This window comes from Vicugna pacos, unplaced genomic scaffold (genome assembly GCF_048564905.1).
Source record: "Vicugna pacos unplaced genomic scaffold, VicPac4 scaffold_104, whole genome shotgun sequence".
NCBI lineage: Eukaryota > Metazoa > Chordata > Mammalia > Artiodactyla > Camelidae > Vicugna > Vicugna pacos.
The window spans coordinates 6,919,690-6,940,919 of NW_027328784.1; the positions used below are offsets into that span (position 1 = coordinate 6,919,690).

General features: G+C 42.4%; 1 protein-coding gene across 1 annotated transcript in view; it reads left to right on the top strand.

The window, feature by feature from the left end:
• The window catches only part of LOC140694812 (trafficking protein particle complex subunit 9-like), a 58,200-nt gene that overhangs the window by 1,716 nt on the left and 35,254 nt on the right, over positions 1 to 21,230 (top strand). Inside the window, exons 2-4 of the mRNA XM_072957871.1 lie at positions 14,024 to 14,111; positions 20,346 to 20,532; positions 21,085 to 21,228. The gene's annotated coding sequence lies outside the window, so the exon portion shown is untranslated. The remainder of the gene's footprint in view (positions 1 to 14,023; positions 14,112 to 20,345; positions 20,533 to 21,084; positions 21,229 to 21,230) is intronic.

The following is a 21,230-nucleotide window of genomic DNA, read 5'->3' on the forward strand; positions in this document are numbered from 1 at the left end:
CTGGCATGTATAGGAGCCTGGGCACTGCTGAGGGCATAGCTGCCAGCACCGTGCTACACCAAGTCTGGCTCCGTTCACCTCTCCTGTCAACACCTGCTGAGGCCCCAGGCATTAGTCAAGGTAGGTGCATCAGTGCAACATAAGCAGGGACCACTTCTCCCCCTGGACAGACTGGTGAGTGAGCAGTGGAAGCCTGGAGCCCTGCCCCAGCCCCCACGCCAGTGCCTCCTCTTTTGTCATAGGAGGCACTGGTGATATTTTTGCTCAACAAATGCTTGTCTCTGAGTCTGCAGCCCCACCAGAGAATGCCAGCTTGTTTTTGTCTTTTGAAGTCTGCCCTTGGGACTTGGCGGAGTATCCGGATGTGTAATTAGCCCACAGTGGTTGACACTGTCCCCATTGTTTACCCAGAACCTCGTGTACCAGGCATGGCTCCCAGTATCGAAACACAGCAGCGCATTAAACCTCCCTCCTTTTGGGTCTGTCTGTTCTGGTACCATAAGGGCTCAGCCAGCTTCTGAACGTCAGTGAGATAACGCGGCCAGTGAGCTCGGGTCAAGCACATTCTCCTCCAGTCACTTTTACCCCATTGTTGCTTTTAGTATTCCACAGTCATTAATTATTTAAACAATTCTTTGGTACAGGAGCAGAGCCTAATTCTCTCCTGCTACTCTTGGTGGAAGTGAGTAAAACGGTCCAGACTGAAATGCGACCACAATTTGTAGCTCAAAAGCTGCCTTGAAGCTTGTAGGTGGAATTTTGGTTAGGGGCGCTGACCACGTTGGGGTCCCCCGGCAGCGCCGCTCCCCTTAGGTCCCTGCTTTCCCTGGAGCAGGGGGTGAGGGTGGGTCTCACCATCCCCTCGTCCCTGGCCTCACACACTCACGTAAATTCTTGTACATGCTGTCAAAATCATTTTTGTTCTTGTGTGTTTCTAATTTTCTCTTGTTCCTCTTTTCCTTTTTCTTTATTCCTTTTTCATTTGTACTGCCCAGTGAGCATGTTGTTGCATCTGAAAATGTGGGCTGTGCACACCCTGCATTGGAAATAGCCAGATTGCCCTCCATACTGTCTCCATCGCTTTAAAAAGCAAAATCTTAATATCTGTCTTGATCCATGTATTATCCTAGTCATTTTGTATTTTCTAATGTTTTGGAATATTTGCTTTGTTAGCACATTACCCACTGGTGTTAGATACCTGTTAAAATCCTTGCTTTGAGGGACCTGTTTGGTCCTCCTTTTATTTGGTGACAAATGCGCCCTTATTAAATTTGTTTGATTGTTTTGAAGAAGTAAGATGCGACTTGATTTAGTCGGCTGCTCAGGGATTCTTTTCATGGAGTATTTAAACTTGTAAGCTCAAACTCTGCAGCATTTTGCTCGATTCCTGCTTTTACACAAACGTGCTCGGCACGCGGTTCCTGGCTGTCGCTGTGTGACGTGCGTGACGGCGCTTCCTGGCCAGCGGTCACTGGTGAGGAAGTGGCCGGCTCGGGGGTGACAGCTGCAGGGGACGCTGTTGGAGGAAGCGGTCACCGTTTGGTTCTTTAATTTTTTTTTTTGCATTCAACTTCCCCGTGCCATTTACTTTACTTTGCCTTCATAAAGGGGCAGAATTGGGTCTAAAATCCATGCCACTATTTGTTCCCTTTACGAGGCTGGTTTTTCTGGGTATCAGGACAACATGACCTTCTCCTAAGTAGCTGGCTCACCTGGATCTGTTGGACACAGGGACAGCTAAAAGGGCCGTAGCTTCCTCTCTGCTCCAGCCAGTGGGCATTCAGAGCTGGGTCTGTGGTTTGCCTCAGCAGCCGTGCAGACCTCCCTGCCCCGGCCTTTACTTTTAACCCATGTTGGCAGTAAAGAGTTGAATCCGTTTCTGTTGCAGCTGACATCCACCACTGACAGCCGTGTCGTTAGTTTGTGGTAGTCAGTCTCCAACACCCCAGACAACCGTGAAGGAAGATGATTTGGCCGACCTAGGACCCTGGATTCTCACCCTCACCATGGTTCATCTCACCCGGTGGAAGGGTGTGGCCACCACCATCATGCTGACCATGAGGCCTTGTTTCTCCTTTCATGCTCTGGTCCAAATGTGGACACTTCATTTTTCACTGAATCTGTCTCGCTTGAGACAGGCCAGAATATCTGAATGAGTCCATCACATTCTGGGTGGGGAACAGAACAGAAGTAAGTGTCGCAAGTAGATGGAGTCTAGGCTGTCCGGGTTGGCAAATGCAGGCTGGGATCTGTGATGGCTGGGCTGTACACTGGACACAGGTCTTTCCCGTGGCTCCCGAGAGCCCAGGAGTTGGAGTGATAACAGCCTTGCGTGGGTTCCCCCATCCTCATCTGCTCACTGGCAAGTGTGTCTGCTAATTAGGAGCTCCCCCAGACCTCGGGCCCTTCAAAGCTCAGACCACGGGAAAATCTTGAGTCCCTTCTCCTGGGCCTCCTGTGTGAGAATCCAGTGCCTTCTGAGGTGACCAGCGGCAGGAGATGCCTCCCCCTCCAGGGAGCACCCTACGGCGGACTGTTAGTGAACCATGCTGTGAGCTTGTGTGTTTCCGGCCATGGTCCCTGCAAAACCACACTTGAGATCAGCTTATTGGCGAAAATAAAAGGACTGATTCCAGGGCAGGGCCGGGGGGAGGGAACAGTGGAAATTGAATGTGAGCTGAGACAACTAGGTGGGTGCTGAGCCTGTTACTAAAATGGGGAGTCTGGGAGGTACCTGCCAGGAATCGAATTCCAGAGTAAATGGTGGACATGAGGCATTTTTAAGATGCCATTTTTCATCCAAGTTAGGACTTCAAAGAGGCACTCGGCTCTATGAGACTGGGGCTCAGGTGAAGGAGCTGGACTAGAGATACAAGTTGGGAGTCGTCATTCTTAGCTGGTGTTCACAGCCTTGCATGTGAATTAGATCATCTCGAGAGCTGCAGACTGAGGCTGAGGGAGGGGAGGGCTGTGCCTCGGTTGGAGGTAAGCCCAGACCACGCAGCTTTGGTGTGTCAGCCAGCGGCGTTTATCAATTTCAGAGCAATCCCATTTATCCTTAAGGGGCCTGGGGGTCAGCAGGGCCAGCCAGAAAGAAATCCAAAGGGAGAGTCTTGGCCACGTGTGCGTCTTAGGAAGGTGCAGAGGCTGCAGGATACGGAAGGCTAGAATCCTCAGAAGCTGGAGTTGGAGTGGGGAGAAGGTATTCACAGTCACCTGTGAGGGAGGGAGGGAGGCCTAGGGAGTCCCCACCCTACCGGACTCGCTTTCCCATGAACAGGAGGCAGTCAGACAGAGGATCTGAGGTAAGAAGGATGGGCACTGGGAGGGGAGCCAACCTGGAGAATGGTGCTTGGAAAGTTCTGGAATAGTCTCCCTGAAAAATAGAGTTAAAAATACCCAGACTCTTAAGAATATTGTTAGTGACTTGGGAGGAGGCAGTTGTTTTTCTGGCCTCCTAAGTGTAAGTCATGTATCCAGGGATACACAGAAGATACGGGCAGTCTGTTCCGGGGACTTGATCCTTACCAGGGGGATCAGTGCAAGTTTAAAGGGGCAGAAGGGCAGCGGAGCGAAACTAGCCAGGCCCCGTGTCAGGTAGCAGTCGGCCGCCCTACTTGCGTGTTTCATTCACATCCATGACTCCCAGGTGGGCGCTGACAGCCCCCTTTTGGGGATTGGGAAGCCTTCTCAGAGGGGTTAAGGAATTGGTTTGTTTAGCGGTTGATAAATGCTGTAGCAGGATTCAAGCAGAGCCTTGTCAGACTTCAAGGGCATGTTCTCTCTACTGTTTCCAGTACTTCCCTGTTATACCTGGAATGGTGAAGTGGGTCAGATTTGGAGCCTTTCAGAAAAAGTATGATTTAAGTGCCTCAGGACTGTTTCACAAAGCTCAGCGTTCTTTTATGGTTCTGAAGCATGCAGTGCTTTTCGCCCCACAGAGGTAACGTCTAACTCCATTGTCGATGATGTGGTTGCAAATGATATACAGGTGTAAAACCACACTTCGCAGCTTCTAAAGGGAAACTCTCCAATTCTCCCTTGGTCGGCTTTCTTCCACGGGGTGTAACTGTGCTGCAGCATAGGCCTGAGCTTCCGTATGGAGTGAGGATTTAATATCCGAAGTTAGCATAAAATGGTCAGATGAAGAAAACCGACATTGACAATTTATTTTTGGGTTTCATTAGTCAAGATATACTATCAGTTAATGGCCCATATAGCAAATGAAATTCAGTATAGGACATTGCATTTCTTCCTTTCTATTCAGAGTTCTCTTACCGAATAAGGTTGCCTGCTTTGGAACATCAGTTTCACCACACGGCACCTATCAGTGTGTTGGTGTGATTGCATTTACAGAGTGAATGTAATCTGGGCTTCCTCAGCCCCAAACACTTCAGTGCAGAATCACGGGCTGTAGACGTCTGTTAGTCACGCAAATACTTCTAAAATTATATGATGCCAGAAAAGAAAGAAGACAGAGAGAGAGAGATTGCCTTTATCAAAGTTCCTTTCAGTTCTAACTGCAAACTGTTGTTGAGCAGCTCTTGTTTCCTTTGGATATGAATATATACATTTCTTTGCATGTAACCTAGGTTTTGGACTAGAACACCAAGTTCTTGCTGTCCCCAAGCCACAAAAATAGTAGCCAAATTGCACACGTGTGAAATAGTTTATACTTTTTTCTGAGAAAGTATCCTTGAATTTGGGACTTGGACTGTGATTTCTGCTTTTTGCTTCCCTCAACCGTCTTGTAATCTCTCACTCCTTCCCACGTGGTTCCCAAGTGTTTGTGGTCTCAAAGGAGCGGGCAAACACCCAGTTGGTCACCATGTACTGCTGCTATAGATAGAGACCAGACAAGACCTAAAGGACATTATCGGAGAGGAATTCCTGGAAGAAATGGGCTCTACATTCAGTTGTGAGGACAGAGTAAGAGTCAGCCAGGAGAAGGAGTCAAGAATGTGTCTCAGATCGCAGGTGCAGCCCGGGCAGAGGCCTGGAGGCTTTTGGCATGGGCACCCGGGGAGAGTGCCCTGTGCAGTCCAGGGTGGAGGGAGCCCCTGCTGGGGAGGACACTGGAGAGAGTCCGGGATGTAGGGCTTTGGAAGAAGTTGAGTTTTACTAGAACTGACACAGTAGGCAGTGAAGGGTGTCAACAGAAGTGACCCTCAGGAAAGGTACTTCTGGTTTTGCTTCTGATATTCTACAGACCGAAGGATCGGGACGGGCGAGAGCAGGTATGTCTGTCCCTTTGAGACCCAACCGGTCATTCATTTATACATTACACGTGCACTTCTGTGAGTCTAGGGGAGAGAGCGTGTAGCCACTTTAGTAAGCAAAATGTATTTGATTCTTGAGAGCTTAGCATTGTCAGAAGTTGACTTAGCCTAGAATGTTCTAGGAAGAGAGGAACAAATTGTGGAGGTTGGAGGGAGGGAAGGCTTCCTTGGGAAACAGTCAAAATGAGACTGGAGCAAGTGGGAAGTAGGAGCAGGTCAGGGGCCCCTGTGGTCACTGGGGACCTGTGTACTTAGGTGAGGATGGGCGAGCAGGGTCTGGGGTGGGGCTAGAACTCTAACAGGGAGCCTCTAAAGGGTTTGAAGTGGGGGTTGATGTAATCAAATTTGTGATTTGGGAAGGCTGCCGTGGCTCTCTGTGTTTGTATAGCGGGGAAGAGGGGGTGGGTGCCACCAACTGGGGGATCATTAGAAGACCATTCACAGGCTGGGATATGGGCATCGGGGCTACTTGGGGATGGCAGGGGCAGTGTGGATGCCGGCTTTCCTTATTGGGGGACTTGTTAGCGGGCCGACCTAGAGGCATTTTGTGGCTGGAAGAAAACTGATGGAGGCCGCCAGGTGGATTTTCCTCTTCTCTCCTTCCCTGCCTAGTGTGATGATCTTAGCTCAGCCAACATTTGGAACAAAAGAGCTAATTTCCAGGGTTGCCCAGGACTTTGTAGAGCTCCTTCGAGTGAGATCTGATCGGATTTAGGTTTGTGTTCAGATCTGGATGTTCACTTAGCTAGAAACGTCCTGTCATTTCGATTTCCATAGGGGTTTTTTACTTCATAAAGATTGCTTTCTTGGTGAGAGGAAATTTAATACAGCTGTTGTCTTTTTCAAAAAAATCATATCATTTAAGAACTTTAATATTCAAAAGAATAGAAATATATAAAATATTTAAGGAAGTCTTTGGTGTAGTTTCTTTGCTTTCTGAGCTAATGTGGAGTTAGAGCCTTTGCATTACTTCATAGCACATCCTTGTCAGTATTTAAAGAGCTGATAGTGGGCGCCCCAGGCCCCACCTCTCAAAGAATCGTTAAAGTTTTCTCTGAAATAGTGAGGTCATAAAGGTCTTGTTTTCAGAAATCAAACGGTTTATAATACGCAGCATAGCCACATTTATAAAATAATAATTAGTTCAAAATTAAGAAAGTGGAGGATAATTGATTTTTTTAAAGCCTATACATAAACTTTCTTGTGCTAATGTTGCAAGTGGAAATTTTGAAAAGAAAAATCCTACTGCAATATCATCTACATGGAATACATATGAGTTTTACGCTTGAAAAGTAACTGCGCAGTGGTTTTCAAAGTCAGGAGCATTCCAGCTCAGATACTGGCAGTGATGGTTGCTGGTTTTCAATGAAAGAGCCTAAATTTGCCTTCTTAGCTTTTTTATTTTTGTATTGAGAGGGTTGATTAGTGCTTTGCGAGCATGATTTTGGGGCAAATTGAGGGCAGATGTCGTGTAAAAACAGTGAGATATTTCCATGCATTTTATTTTCTGGACATCACCAGGGCACATGTGCGGTTTGTGCCTGCAGGCTGGAATGCTGCAGGACTCCCTAATCCATCACCATTATGTCCTGGAGCTGCTCAGGTCATTGAATGCTTTTCCGTTGCTTGGAGGAAAGGTGGTCTGATGGAGATGATCAGATGTGCAGTTAAAGTGCTATTACTTGAAATAAGAGTAACCTAGAAACATTGCTCTAACAATACAGGATGAGGGAGGAGAATTGTCTGAGCTACTTGCAGTGGGGAGTCTTCTCATGTTTCTCCCACACCGTGACTCCTGCCAATATCCGCCACAGTCCTGCACGGTAGTCCTGCCGAAGCAAGCAAGCACTTTGCTCAGAAACGCACTGAATTTCCTTGTGCCTCTGTTTGTTGGCTTTTTTTTAAAGCACATTTTGCCCTTTGCTTAAATGCCATCCATGCTAGTCAACTCTTACACTCAGTTTTCTGGAACTCGTCCATAAATAGCTGCTGAATGGATGAACAGAATGTAGTATCTCCATGTAGTGGAAGATTATTCACACGTAAGAGTGAATAAAAAAGAAAAAAAAAAGAGGAAAATGAAAAAGGCCACCTGTTTTTGGAAGTCCACCCTGACTGTTCAACCCACACTTTTCCCTTTGAAACCCAATCACTTATGCTCCACTCTACTCTTTTTGATAGTGCTTACCACCTTCTAATAATCTTTAACGTTTTCAAAAAAAAAAAAAGAAAGAGATGCTGATACCACTTCAAAATATACAAGCCTTGATAACAGCTTGTTAATTGAAAGGAAGCAGACACAAACGGTCAAATATTGTTGATTTCAGTGATCTGAAATGCCCAGAAAAGGCACATGCAGAGGCAGAGAGCAGGTGATGGCTGGAAGGGGCTGGTTGGAGGGGGATTAGGGAGTGACTGTTAGTGATAGGCGGATTCTTTAGGGGTGATGAAGTGTTCTGGAAATAGAAGGTGATGGGTGCTACACAACCGTGAGTTTGCAGAAGACTGCTGAGCGCTGTGTCTGGGAGTGCCTGTTGTTGGGACATCTTTATTTTGTTCTCATCCTGCAATGTGAAGAGCCATCTTCTGCTGTGGCTGTTCTACTCCTGTGAGTGGTGAGGGTCAGAGACTTTGCAGAGTCATGTTTCTTTTTTCCCCCTGGGTGAGTGTAGGCAAAAAAAGATTTAAGCCTAAGAAAGTGCTCCATCTGCAGAAATGTCTTTTTGTTTTGCATGGTGTAAAAACCTTGAGAGCTTTTAATCGTTGAGGCCAGTCTGTGGGAGGAAATAGCCCGTGAAGCCTGTTTGAGCCTGGGAAGCACCATGCATCTCTCCCAGACACGGGTGGGGATTTCACCCCCGTTCAGGCAGTGAAGGGCCCAGACCCGTGAGCAGACTTGACAATCGTGAATATTTACGTGTATCCGCTGCTTCATCTTGGACATTAATTTCAAGCTGAGTCAGTTTGTGGCGGCAGCCTCATCCTACATCAGGAATTTATACTATCTGCTCTTTGAGGTGAAGACCTGACAGACTTGATTATTTAACAGTCTGCCTTGAATTGATATCTCAGATTCCTTTGTCAAAAGCAAACAGCAGAAATACAGAATTCCTTTAATGCCAATGTGACCTGGAACGAGTTTAGTCTCTGTGCCTCAGTGGCCTTATCTGTGAGTGGGAAAGATGATAACAGTGCTTCCCTCAGAGGAGCTGGTGAGGGGAGAGTCAGAAGCACAAATGGAGGACTTACAAAAGATGCTCTTGAATGACCGAATTTAGTGCTCTCAGCCTGGTGAGGCCTGAGGGGCAGAGATGTCAGAACAGAGCAGTCCTAGCCGGAGCTCGATCCGTGATGGAAGCTGTTATGATCAGTATCACCACTGTGCGTTATCAGGTAATTTTAAGACTTGGTAATATGAATTCTTGAATAATGTTAAAGGACTAGACATCTCAGATCCAGTTTACATAGTCCTCAAGATTTCTTCTGAGAAATGGATGGTTTCTTCCCCATCTTAAATCTGAGATGAGTCTCTAAAAAATTCTGTATTCCTCCATCTTTTTGCTTTAATTTTCCATTTCCTAAAAAACCATGTTTTTAAATGGAGTTAATGGGGACTGAACTGAGTGCCTCATGCATGTTAAGCACTTACTCTCCCAAATGAGGTATAATCTCCTCCGTGATTTTTGTTAAAATTTACTTTCTTAGTTTACAGAGGTAAGAGGCCTCTAATTCTTTTTCTGGAGACTTGTCCATGAACCTGTAAATCTATAATTAATGGACAAAATTTGGTTTATTAAAAAATCATTAGAATATTCTGCAATTCATCCAAAAAGAAATGCTCATTGACTTAAAATGTTTCTCCTTTAAGGGGATTTCTCCTGTTTGGTCTAGCTTAATTTGTTAACAGCCATCCTCATCATCATAATGACCAAACTCACTGTGAGTGGACACCTACCTAAGGCTAAAATGTTTTCCTCATGTTTTAATTCATAGCAGGTGTTTGATTGTAGGTATCAGTGTCTCCTTTTTTGCAGCTGAGGGATTGAGAGATGGAGCAGCTTGTCCCAATTACACGCAGCAGGCTGTGGCTAGCTCGGTGCTGGAACCCAGGCTGCACAGAATGCATTCTTAATTGCTCCTCTTATCAGCCTCCCGTTAAGTGGTTACCCGAACACCTGTGACTCCATAAACGGCCGAGTTTAGTGACCTCAGACTGATGAGGCCTTGAAAGGAGAGACACCATTGAGAAGTTGAGACAGAGTGGCAGAAATTAAAATTGTTCATTTTCACAAATTTTTAATTCTCAGGTAATTACATAAAAAGTTATTTTTTTATTTTAGTGCTCTGTAAGCACTAAAAACAAAACATTAAAAATAATTATAGTGCAAAAGAGAAGTGAGCTCTTAAAGTCCAACCACTGCTAATGATGTTGCTTGTTTTTCTCTTGTGGCCCTTTTTGACAGAAACACTTACAAAGACTGAATTGGTTTTATGTAGTTTTAATATGGAAGAAAAGATTGTCAGTGAATATTGTAAGAAAAGTCTTTACTCTTTTCTTTCCTGTTGATGAATATGTACTTTATTTTCATGGCTTATGTACATTTCCTCATTTGTGAAATTTGAGTAATATCGTTTAATTTGTCTGACTGTGAGAGGTAGATGCCTTGTATACAAAGAACCCAAGAGGTGCTTAATAAAAGTGTGCTGTCACAATGACAGATATTTTAGAAGGATCAACTCTGAATACTAAAGAGTGTCGCTTATTTCTGATACATATTCAATATGTATTTGTATGATATATTTGAATATGGTTTAAAGTAACAAGGATTCATTTTTTTTTTTTGGTGTAGTATGAAGTTTTAATGAAATCTGTATCATTCTAGTGAGACAGGGACTAGTTAAATTGCCTTAATCAGATGACCTTGAAGATTATTTACACAGAATATGTATTGTTACAAATCAGAATTTATGTTGCCGTGTAACCATCCACTCAGACATTTAAATTCGTGGGATTCTGACCAGATCCGTTAAGTTTAGTAAAATCCATATTGATCATTTTCAGGGAATAAACTCCTCTATTTTGTGATTAAAGAAAATTTTGATTTTTTTCTACATTCTTAACAGGTTTAAAATATCAAAACATTGATTTGACATGTCACTTTTTTAATAGAGAGAATAAAGCTCATGCTGTTTTATTATGTAAATAAATGTTTTTGTATGGCAACAAAATTGTATGATATCCTGGCTCTTTTAGTATTTTGCAAGATACTTAGATAACCTACTGTTGGAAAAATACAAACGTGAATTTTATGAATATAGGCCTAGTACAGATCTGTTGGTTTTTGCTACAGTGCAAGACATGAGGCATAGGAGAACTTTGCTGCTGATTGCCAGGAGGACAGATCCCATGTCTCAGTTTCCCCTCCTGTAAAATGAAGTGGCTGAACTGGATTCTTTCCTCTTCTAAGATGAGTTTCCATGAGCCTATATCTTCTGTTTATATTCAGGAGTATTAGCAATATCAGATTAAATACTGAATATCCCTCCTTTCCCCCGAATCAAAGTGCAGCATGTGCTATATAAGTTTTATTTATCTGATTCTCGTTACTGATCCTACAGGCAATTTTTGTGTTGCATCTTTCCTGGTAACCTGGAAGGTCATTTTACCCATAGGTGGCACTGTTGCACCTACTTACAGTCTTAACTTTCCTGTTTGTAAAAGGAGGCTTAAACAACGTTATTTTATTTTGATTACTTTACTTAATGCTTCAGAATAGCCCAATGTCCATTATGTCTGTCTAACTGGAAAAGTTATTCTGCTTATATCTTAGATTTATTCTGTCATCTCACTGTGAACATTTCAGACTTGCTGTGCAAACAATAGCAAAATCGGGCTTTTCTTCTAGTGTTAGAAACCAGTGAGCCGGGATTTTATAAAACAGCTAGAAGCGGCATCTGGAGGACCTTAAAGGTGAAAAGTGTATTGAGTTCCCTGAGTTTTGACCCCGCCGCTGTGTGTTAATTGGTGGTAGGAGATTTGGTACATATACGAAGGGGTGTAGTTTTTGATATGGTTTGCCTGCACGCGCTGCCACTGAGCCACTTGAGCCTGAGTCAGTTCGTTTTGAGTTTTTCCCTCGTCTGTGAGATGGGGACATTTGTATCTGATTTGTAGAATTGTGAGAATTAGAAATTATGTGCAGTGTTTACCACAGTGTGTATGTCAAGAGGGCTCTTAAACTTTAGCTGCTGTTTTGTGTGAAGCCATCATTTGAGAGTCTTTGGCAATTACTAAGAAACAGGAAAATAAGAAGAGATGGTTTTATGATGAAAGATATTTGAGGAGGTTCCATAGTTCCTATACCCATAATTTAGCATCAGCAGAGTCAGAACTGTTACACAGTCGCCCTAAACCAACGTTAAGCCACAGAATTATTTGTTACTTCATATATTTTGGGGTTTAAGGAGATCCAATACTTATACTTATGTTGTCTCCAGCAGCCTACTGAGAGATGACACAAAAGAGTAGACAGGCAATAAATGTCTTCTTTGTTACTGATGAAGCCACGTTCTCCATGAACTTCAAGGCTGTGGGAAAATGCGTGTCATGATACTGTGTCCCAGAAATACAGACTCACCCTGTCCCATGTAGCTCTGGGCCACAGCGAGCCTTCCCTTGAGAAGACCTGCCCTTTCATGCACAGGGCTTTCCTGACATGGAGCTGAGCATCCCGCGTGCTTCCCAATGGTGACCAACACTGGAGTGAAAGGAAGGGTTTCACATGCCCTGCTTGTCTCCCCGGACTCACACCTCACTCTGTTAGTGTAATGAGTGCTAGCTGTGGGCCAGGGGCCAGGGGTGTGAAGGGAGAAGCACCCTCCATGGCCCAGAGGAGTGGTTAGGAGACATCCACTCCCTCAGTTTAAACAGGTGGTTGGATGGAACATAAGGGTGCTCCCCAAGAGTGTGTAAAAGGAGAAATAAGGATTTCATTTGGGACTTAGGCTAGCCAGGAAACAGATAAGATGATTAGAGGGGACACTTGTAAAACAATTTGATATTAAGTTGACATTTGTTGAACACCCAAAATGTGCTACATTCTTTTCTGAGCATTTTACAGAAATGAATCCTTCAATCTTCTCAACAAGCAAGTAAGGAAGGTTTGATTGTTATCCCAGTTTTACAGTGTGGAAATTGAGGCACACAGAGGGTAATTAAGTTGGCAAAATCACAGAACTAGTAATTGGCAGAGCTGGTATTTAAACCCTGGCTGTCTGGTTTTGAGGTTCCCAGAGATGGGCTTTGGGTGTTTAGCATTATCGACATCCCTGAATCTTTATACCTCTGTGCATCAGTTAGCCTAGAAAGGACAGGGAAAGGAGTGTTACACAGGAGCTCATAGTCATTTCTTGGCCGCTGTCCACGGAGAGTGCACCGTGATTGGCGTTAATTGACTTCTGGGCAGTAGATCTGTTCGTATAATAGAAATATAGTCCATTGAATTAATCTAGAAACCCTTCCTGCTCCGTTTCTGTCCATGCTTGCCATGTGACTGCCTGCCCGTGATTGGGCCGTGGAGGAGAAAATGTACTCATGGTTGAACTCTGATATTTCAGTCTGGTTCATAGATTCACGTCTTCTGTTACATTAAAAATTTAAGTTTCTGGTTTCCTTGCATCAGTGTCTCATGAGCTTGGTTAATGTGAAACCAGTCCATGGGAGCCCAGGGATGATGACGGTATAATTTCTGAGCACGTTGAGGCACTTCTACCCGTGCAGACGTGGCTGGAGGATGTCCAGCTTCCTCACTGATTTCCCCCAACAGCATGGTCCTCTCCCACCCCTGGATGTGAGGTTGGGAGCTCTCTGAGTAGGCCAGTCAGAGGCCGAGTCCACCAATCAGAAAATGATGAAGTACCTGGAAGTGGGTTTAATAGAAGACAAGGGCTTCCAGGTTGTCAGATGGGCTGTTCGAGTCCATTTGGTGAAAAGCTGTCCACTGTCTGTGGTTGAGCTACTTCTTTGCTGTTGAAAAGTCTGGAGTAGATGAAGGGATTTTAAAAAGCAGAAAGGAGTGATTTCAGGTGGTACGTCCACACCGGTGAGAAGTGATGAATGACCGCCTTTGTGAGTCATAGACAGTCTTACAAACTTCATAAACCAGCTTTAAAAGCTCTTCCATCTGAGTGCACTTCATATGGGGTCCAGATCATCACTGGTCGCACTGTGAGGGCAAGTAACTGATAATGGCAGAAAGGACACGGAGGCATCAAAAAGGTCTCAGTCACTTTCCCTGTTTAAAGGATGCAGCACAGTGTAATATATTTTAGCTGGTTTTTCACTGAAAAGTTTTTAGTGTTTTCTGGGACTCCCCAGTGCCCCAAGGTTCCATGCAGCTGGGTGTCCCCTCAGTGCAGCTCTGTCAGCGCTTGCCCTGGGCTGACGCGGTGTCACGGGGAGCAGGACAGTCAGCGTCCCCGGCTCCTCCGAGCTCCGTCTCCTCATCCGCAGAGCCGGGTTTCTCATCCGTGTCTACTTAGTAGGGTTGCTGAGAATCACACGTGATGCTTCAGGTGTGACTTTTGGTTGTCTCTGTGATTGGCATATAGTTAATATTTGATAGAAACACTTGTTTTTTTAGTATAATTGTAGCACCTAGATTGCAGTGGTTTTTAGTCTGCATTTTTTATAACTTTATTCTTATTTTTAAATATGCACTTATTTTTATTTATTTTTTTTGGAGGTACTGGGGACTGAAGCCAGGACATTGTGCATGCTAAGCAGGTGCTCTACAACTGAGTAATACACACCCTCCTTTTCTGCACTTGAAGGTAAATATTGCTATACACAAAATAGCTCTTAAACACCATCATGGGACCTAGTCACTGTATAGACAATTGAACACGTATACTATTTCAATAGGAATAAATGTTTTTGAGACATACATTTCTGAATCTGTTAATGTGCTTAAAAACGATCATAGGTAGTGATAAACACGAATCTTTGATCCAGTACTTCTTAGAGACTGTTTTGCCATCAAGGGAAATTACATTCTACAGAGAAGGCTAATTGGGTCTCTTTGATATTTAGATGGTTTAGCAGATGATGAAGGCTTTCAAAAGCTGACAGTTTTGTATTTTAAAGTAACTACAAAGTTACCTTCTACAAGTTGTAAGTACTAAGCTTGTGAAGTGCCCAGTAATCCAGGGGGTATGTGTCTGTGTCTGTGTCTGTGTCTGTGTGAACGTTGGTGTGTGTGATTTCAGGAAGGTAGAAAGAAATTCCATATAGACTTCTGATACCTTTCTCCTCCATTTCAAGGTGTTGGCATATATTTACACTAATAAATTGATATTCAGTTGTCATTTGGCATATTGGGAATAAGACTTTCTCATACTTGTTTCAGAAGGATTAGGGAGCATGAGCTTAGGAAATGGGAGGAGATAGAGGCAGGGAGGTTCTTTAAACTTTGTGCAGAATTAGAAACAGTAACTTTTCTCTTTTCTTTTAAAGCAAACTGGCACTGAATTGTAACATACTATTACTCAGAATTGCTTTTCTGATCAGATACATGTACCTCAGTTTTTTAAATGCAACATGAATGATGAAATGTGTTTTAGCAGTTATTTTTAAAAGTAGTCTCTTTTCAAGTAAAAGGCTATAGCCTGTTCTTTCTTCTAGCGGTACAAGAAATTCTCATTGTTCTGTTGCAATGATCTATGTGCTTACTTTCTTTTTTTTTTTTTTTTCTTTAAGTGCTTTTTTCATTGTGGTTTGAATGAATGTTTAAAATTTCTGGATTTTGATCTTTAGAACATGCTGATTTCTCAGAACTGTTAAAAACCTGATTGTTCACTGCTCTTTGTTTGGTGGGGCACCCTATTGATTTCTGTTGTCTGTTAAAGAGTGAAATTCTTCCTCTAGCCTGCAGATCATTAAGTGAATGGTTTGCAGTGTGCCTTTAAAATTATTTGTATGCATTGAGCATGTTTGTCCAGTGAATTTTAAATTGACTCATTGTAATGACTTTGATTTGATTCTGTGTCTTTTGCTCCTCTCCACAAGAATTTGAATTCTCTGTTGCATTTTGTATACGTGTTCTTTACAGGGGAAGAAATTTTGCATTTTTTACAGAGGTGGGTTTTCCTATCCCCTCTGAATGCCTTCTAAAATTGATACAATAAAAATCAGTTATTGCAGTGCATAAATATTTCATAAATTATTTTTTGGCATAATCAGAAACAATGACCAAGAATGATAATAAAAAATACGAAAACCTTCCTTCCTTTGAAGAATAGAAATCAGGTAGTCAGGCTCCCTCATGCTTTGTGCCTGACACACTTAATCTCATGTCATTGTGTATCATGATTCGGAGATGGTATTGTTTCAGGTTTATAGATTTTTGTTTTAACATTTGTGTTGAATTCTTTCTCCAGGCTGATGTTTCCTGTTGGGTTTGTGGAAAGAGTAGAAGGGAAAAAAATACTTTGTTTTGTTTTCAGGAGGCCTGAGTTGATGGGAAAAGAGTTGAGGGTGGGCTGAGGAAAAGAGTGACACTCCCTCTCCTCCTGGTTGAAATTGATAAACAAAGAAATCAATTAAGTATATCGATATTTGACCAAAAGAAGTTAGCGAGCCCAAACTGGCTAGAAATGCACAATGGAAATTACTGAATTCAGCTTCAGAATGAGGTGCTTTACCAAGTAGAAGCAGCTTAGAGCAATCAGAAAATCAGTAATATGATGAGATATAAATGGAATATTATATCTTTTATTGCTGAAACTTTTCTACGTTAAGTTGTGTAGAGCTAAAATTAAGTTTCAATCACCAGGAGTTAAGAGAGTGAGTGGTACTGTAGGATCGTTATTCACGGATGTGCCTAGACCCTGATAGAGTGGCTGAAGATGGCAGGAAGAGACCCACATCCAGGATTTTCATCCTAGGGTGTCCTCCATAATGGTTCCATGTGGAAGCAGATGATTGGGTTAACAAATTGTAACACACCCCAGTCGCCTCTGAATTTTAAGAAGAAAAAATATGCTTTGATACTGCTTTACAAGCAAGTTCCTGTGCATCCTCACTCCAGACGCCTTGCCTTAAAAAGCAGAGACAATGCTTTGCTTGTGTAGTTGAGGTTTTAGATAGCACTCTGCTGGTTGTAAAGCAAGGACCGAGACCCTCAGCTATAAACGCTGGGCTTGTGTGTTGTTAGATAATGTATTATCCCCAAAACAAGGACCTGGCTGGTCTGGTGGTCTGCTTTTTAATGAACATATCTAAAAATGTATCTTGTTCCCCTCACCCCATGACTTCCCTAAAGATACACTAATCCTTTGTACTCATTGTGTATTCTACAATCTCTGCCTCATCCTGTCTTTCCCGAATTTCCTCCTTACTATCTCACAACTGTTAACGAAGTTTTCCTTTGATTATACCCTATAAATATGGGAGCATTTGAGAGGCTTATGGAGATGGCTCCCTAATCCCTCTCGATTTCTTGACTTTTTCCACAGAGTCTTGAATAATCATTCCTTGTCAGTAAGACTTCTTCCAGCCAGAACCCACAGTTCCAGGTGAGAAGGATGCAGGCTTTATCTCTCCTACCGGAGGCAGAGACAGAAGAGAATTGAGATATGCTCCCCCGTGATCCCTTCCTGCCCCAGGTCTACTGCAGTTCACCTGCAGCCTTCTGGCCTCTGCTCAGAGGGCCTCTGTCCCAGGACTGACCTCAGCGTTTTCTTCCCTTGTCAATATTTCCTGTGCCTTTCAGAACTTGGTCTCTTCTCTGCAATTCAAACCTGGCAGATGTGATGGTGGTCAGCGTGCTGGTGGGCAGTCCTTTGGGGACCCCCAGGAGCCATGCTGATTCTCCTTAGTCTCTCAATCGGGGTTACAGAACAGTCGAGCACAGAAGGAAGCCCATTCTCGAGATGTCAACAGAGCATTTCATCACTTTCATTTTATTTTTCAATTTTTGGTGGAGAAATTATTTGTAGTGAACTGTTCCAGATATTTGCCGCCTGCTTTCCTCATCACCATTCCTTGTTGTCTCTGGTGCTAGTTTTATAAACCAGGTTTCTTCTCTGGTCATTTCTGGCAGCTGGGCTTGCCGAATCCTTGATCTGTATTTGAAACAGAATGCTTCCTCGTGATGTCAAGGTGATTTTCCTATTTCTGAATATTTCGTGTACACTCAGCAACTGTTTCAAGTGAAATGCTCTTGTCCAATTTCGGTTAACTCACATTTGCTGATCTCCTGCTTTCATGCTGAGAGCAGTTTCTTTTTCCTCTAATAAAAGTTAGCAATTTGCATTTACTATGGAAGATACTGGCCCAAGGTCCTTTTGTTCTTAAGAGTTTTAATACAATTCACCCATTAAAATGTACATCGGTTTTTACTCTATGCCCAGAATTGTGCGTCCCATTCAATCTTAGAATATTTTCATCCCCCCAACAGGAAGCCCTGTATGCATAAACAGACATTCTCATCTTCCCCATCCTCCCCCAGCCCCAAGGAGCCACTTTTCTCTCTGTGGATTTGCCTGTGCTGGACATTTCATGTAAATCGAGTCACTTCATATAAGTGGAAACGTCTATTGTGACTGACTTCTTTCACACTGAGTAACGTTTTCAATATTTGCTCATGTTGTGGCCTTAGTCACTATTCTATGCTATGCTATTGCTGAATAACATTCCACTCTATGGCTGGGCCCCACTGTTTACCCATTCATCAGGTGATACGCATTTGGGTTGTTTCTGTTTTTGGCTGTGATGAGTAATGTCGCCGTGAACACTCATGTGGTATTATTTATGTGGATATTTGTTTTCAGTTCTCTTACGTGTGTGCCCAGAGAGCAGAATTGCTGGGTAAGTCAGAAACGAAATGTTCAACTCTCTGAGGCCCTGCCAGGCTGTTTTCCAAAGTGGCCACGCTGTGTTACATCCTCACCAGCAAGGGCTGCGTGCTCCGCTTCCTCTGTGTCCTCTTTAGTGCTTGTTACGCTTTTTTTTTATTATACCCTATTGTAGTGAGTGTGAAGCGGTTTCTCCTAGTGGTTTTGACTTGATTTCCCTTACAGCTAATGCTATTGAACATCATTACATTGTGTTTTATGGACATTTGTATATTTTCCTTGAAAAATACCTTTTCAGATACTTTATTAACCTTTTAATTGAGTTGCCTTTTTATTGTTGAGTTGTAGGGGTTTTTTTTCTTCATTTTGAGATACAAATTCCTTACCAGATAAGTGATTTGAAAAAATTTTCTCCTCTGTGTTGTTGTTTCACTTTCTGGATGGTGCCCTTTGAAGCAAAGTTTTAAATTTTGATGAACTGCAATTTGTCTCTGTTTTCTTTGTTTCTTGTGCTTTTGGGGTATTATTTAAACTCTGAGGTATTTTATTTAAGCTTTTATATATAAAATAACTTAATTCTTAGGACCGTTATAGGAGATGGGTGCAGTTGTTGTCCCCAGTCTATGGATAGGAGACTGAGATGCAGAAAATTTCACTGAAATATCAGTGTCACATCTACCTAGTGCTGTGGGATTTCAGACCCTCATGTTTGTCCCCAGCATTTGTGATCTTCACCACCATGCTCCACTACTGCCTGGAATCGTTAATGAAAATGACTTTCATTTTTTGATTTCTTGTTAGTTTGTTTTCTCATTGGGGACCTCATCTCCTTATTTTCCTTTCGGATATCAGTGTAGATTTATTTTAGGTCTCATGTAGGCAGAAGCATTGCTATCAGTTAACTTCTTTATTACTCACTCTCCAGTGATGATTGTTGCTAGTTGACCTAACCAAGTCATGCTTAAGTCTTTCCTGCTAATGACACTAAAAACAGTCATGACTTATAGAATGCTCAAAGAAAGTACTTGATTGATTTTATTTTGCTACCCAATCAAACCAATCAAGTAAAAACCCCAGTGTTGACACAGACTATAAGCCCTCCAGAATAGGATCACTGTCTTCCTTCTGTTTCATTTATTTGGTCACAGTGTCTGGATAGTGACTTGCTGTCCAGCAGTTTTGTGAGGATATGGTGCTCGTGAATCATTGTAAGGACAGAATTTTGACAACAGACTGTGTTGTTCATTTCACAAGGGAAAAGATAATATAGAAATACTGCTCAGATCTATTTTAAAATTAAGCTTGGAATTTTGAGAAGAATTCAAGAAACCATACAAAGCTCTTTTTCACTAATTTTAGATCTATCTTAGACACATATGGTTACATAGCAGAGTAAGTTATCAAGTACATTTGACAATAGGAGTGTAATATTGATTATTTGTTTTAGTTGAAATATTCTACCTGGGATAAAGTAATCAGTGCCCATAAATGAACAAATATGTTTGTATTTCTATGCAACATGGGAGCAGAGTTCATGTTTCTATATAATATGTATGACTGTGTGTTTTAATCTGTCTGTCAGTGTTTTTATAGTTTTTCAGCAATGTTGTAACTTCAGAATTCTTCTAACATATTCACTCCCGATACTACTGCAGTTTGTACTGTGTATCCTATCTTATGCATGGGATTCCACTGTCCCCTCAGTGAGGAATTTCCTCTCCTATTGAGCTAGTAGCAGAGTTAAAGGAACAGTGATTTCAAGGCCTTTGCTCTCCACGTGTTCGCAGTTTCCTGTCAATCACGATTTTCTCTTTCTTGTGTTTTCATTGTGCAATTAGAATTTTTGAAAATAATTATTAATATGTTTCACCAGTCTTCCTAGAAATTTGATGTGTTTGTGCTTTTCAGTTTTCAATTTATGAAAATTGTAAATGCAGACTTGTTTTTAAGTGGTCCTTTTTCACTAGATATTTGTTTACCTCTTTATAGTTAAAATAATTTTCCCCAATGAATGAATCGGTGTGCATGTTTTAAAAGATACTTTAGTTTTTATTTTTCTTATTCTAACAGGTATATTCGTTGTACAGAATTTAGAAAATAAGGATAAACACAATAATACCTTAAAAATGGCCTCTAATCTCACTTGTAGATACAGTTGTAATGTTTGAAATTGAGAATTACAAGTCCTCTCACTTTGTTCTACTCTTTCAGGTACGTTTTGGTTACTGAGACCCTCGAATTCCCATATGAATTGTAGCAGAAGCTAGTCAGTTATTGCTGAGGAGCCCGCTGGGATTGTGATCAAGACCACGTTGTATGTGTGCTTCACTCTGGGGAGCACTGCCATCCCAAGAATATTGTCATGTGATCCAGGAATTTGTGTGGTTTGTCTTTCCAGGTATTTAGGTCTTCTTTAATTTATTTCAGCAATGTGTATGGTTTACATAGTATTATTTTACTTTAATTTTTGCCTTTATACTGAGGACAATTGTGCAAGGTACCAAGATTAGAATTGTATTATAGCCCCTCAACTTGCTGCCACCATGGACGCTGTGGTCTCTCTTTGCCCTTTGTAAAATCTAGCACAAAATAGGACCTAAGTAACTCTCTCTTGAAAGAATGATTATATGATTGCTGGATGACGCTTGAGAGTCCTTGTGATGATGTCTTTTTCCCAGACTTTCCCCTCTTCTTAAATATGCCCTTTCTCTTCCTTTCCTCCAGCCTGGGTTTCAGCCTGCCTGTGGCATTGATTTTCCTTGTCTGTGGACTCTTCTTTTCACTAGTTCATGATAATGTTACATGTCGGCTGTGGAAACTTGCTAGATGTCAAGAAAGAGCAAATCCATTGCATGCTAGTATTTTTAGAGTGTGTTATTGAATTATCAATTGAAATTAAATCAGGCTGACCCATTGAGCCATCCCCTGAGCTCTTTTTGCCTTCCTACAGGTGATACTGCTCTCGTTGCTGCATGTGCCCTTCCCCCAGACTTAGTTTTGGAGTTGAGTAAATCACCATCACTGGAGCCCTCTCTTTAAAAGATGAAGAGAACATTTGCTCCTTCTCCCTGCTTGGGGACTTGGATGAGATGAGGT